Source organism: Pteronotus mesoamericanus, unplaced genomic scaffold, assembly GCF_021234165.1.
Source record: "Pteronotus mesoamericanus isolate MK-2021 breed Mesoamerican mustached bat unplaced genomic scaffold, CSHL_Meso_final contig_27, whole genome shotgun sequence".
Classification (NCBI taxonomy): domain Eukaryota; kingdom Metazoa; phylum Chordata; class Mammalia; order Chiroptera; family Mormoopidae; genus Pteronotus; species Pteronotus mesoamericanus.
In genome coordinates this window covers 21379718-21381879 of record NW_026555115.1, presented here as the reverse complement: position 1 = coordinate 21381879, position 2162 = coordinate 21379718, and positions in this window count along the sequence as shown.

Genomic DNA, 2162 nt, shown 5'->3' with positions numbered 1-2162 from the left:
CCAAGTTCCTCTCATTTCTTTGGGAGACTGAGACCTCCTACCAGAGACAAACTATTATAAAGCTTAATTTAGGGAGGAAAATACCCCCTGAGAAGGCACTGGGCAGTATACTTTTTGGCCCCATCCTCCAAGATGTTTTTAGTGTAGTTGAAGAAACAGGACAAAAATCCTAAAAGTTAAATCACAATATACATAATACAAGAGATGTTATAAAGCCAGTGGATATTGTAGACCCTTGGTACCATGTGTTTAGAGGAAGAGGTTGAGTCTTCATGGAGGTGAGGGAGCCAAAGCCATGCCTTTGGAGTGAGGAGGGTTGTGGTAGGCAGAAAAGAGGCCATTCCAAGCAAAGGATCCCTCTGACGAGGGAAGTACAGAGTGGAGAGCATTTGTTCTGTGTACAGGGAAATTGTAAACAGATAAGACTAGATGAAACCCATAGTGGACCACAATGAAAAGAGGCTGGAGGCAAGATCTGGCTGAATAAGGCACTTTGTCCTCTAGCTGGGAACTGCCCCTACTCCTTCTGTTCACCTCAGATCTCCTCAGAGATCCTGGTGTGTTGCTTGACACTAAGCTTGGCTTGAGCAGGAGATGGGTACAAATTTCCCAGTCCAGGGAGCAAGCTCAAAGAAAGAGGCGCACGGTCCCCCAGACTCTCACCATCCCGTGAAGAGATGCACCATGGGTTATGTTCCAAAGGTAGTGCACTGATCTCTTTTGCCTTGTACAGCATGGTTAGGAGAAGAACCACAGCACCCAACCAAGTTGGAAAATCCTGAACTGTGTGGTCAGGGTTACAGCACTGTTGGCATGAAAAGTCTTCTGTTTTCAGTTGTAAATCAACATTGGTTTTGGCTGCAAGCCTTCGGTCCCCCCTGCTGAGCCAGCTTGCTGCTAACAGGTGATCTGTTGGTGCTCTGTGCCCACAGACTGGCTTGGCCCCTCATATCCATCAAGACCACTGGTTTTCTAAGTTGGTTTTTTTTTTAAAGGGTAGCAGCTACCTCTCTCAGAAGAAATTCTATAGAGAACCTCAAGGTACAAAAACATAAAAGTGGAATTGTTTGGGATAAGAAGGGGATAGAGCAGACAATTTGCTGGATGTTTGGAGCAGAAAGGACTTGCTCCTATTCTTTTAGGGTGGACATGCCAAGATAATAAGGCAATGCGGAATCACAAATCAACAAGCAACAAGAGATGCAAACCAACCTTCCACTTCACTTTGACTCTCCAGAGCTGATGGAAAAGAGCAGAACTGGAGGTCCCTTCTCTCACTCCGTTAGTACAGTTGTCCTCATTACCTACTCAGCATGCAGCTGACTCTGTCCATATTTTACCTCCTCCACCAGGTGGTAAGTTCCTTGAGAACAGAAGCTAAGAGATAATGCACATAAAGCTCTTGGCATATTGTCTAGCACCCCTTTGATGGTGGCTATTATTAATTCAATTTTTTAAAAATTCTTGGCAAGAGGTAGCAGGGAATTTTGTGCACATCAGGTACAAAAATTTATCCAAGCAGTCTATGATCGATAAGTTTATTGCATTCTAATAGTGCACCACAAAGCAATTTCCATTTCTCTTTTTTTGATGTGCTGGATTATTAATAAAGACTCGCTGACTGAATGGCTCTTCCAGAAGGTAGGCTTTCTCCCAAGTGGAAAATGTTTCCCACTCATTCCCAAAGTCTGCCCCAGCTTGACCTTTGGACATAACCTTGAAGAAGAGTTTTTTGGGTTAGCAGAACCCACAGGCAGGGGCCCCCCAGCTTTCCACCCCTCAAAACCTCTAAGGAGAGAAAGTTGGTGGAGCCTTGACTAGCACTGCTGGCGGGGAGGAGGGGGGAGGGGGCGGCGGGTGTCTCAGGGTTAGTGAATAAAAATAGCTGCCCTCCTTCCTGACTAACCCTGCAGGTAGTCCTGGAGCAACCGTTTCCCGCTGGCTGCCATCTCCCTTCCCCCTCACCATCCACCCGCGGGCAGTTCCTTCTCAGATGCGATGCCTGATCTCTGTGAGTGCTGAGTCGCACAGCAGTTCGCTCTCCATGTGACTTCAGTTTCCGTCAGTTCCTTCCGCAAGTGCAAAAATAATCTGATGCTCCAGAGAGAGGAGGCAGCCCAGCTCTCAAGGAGGCCGGAGCCCCGGGAGAGGATGCACCCCGA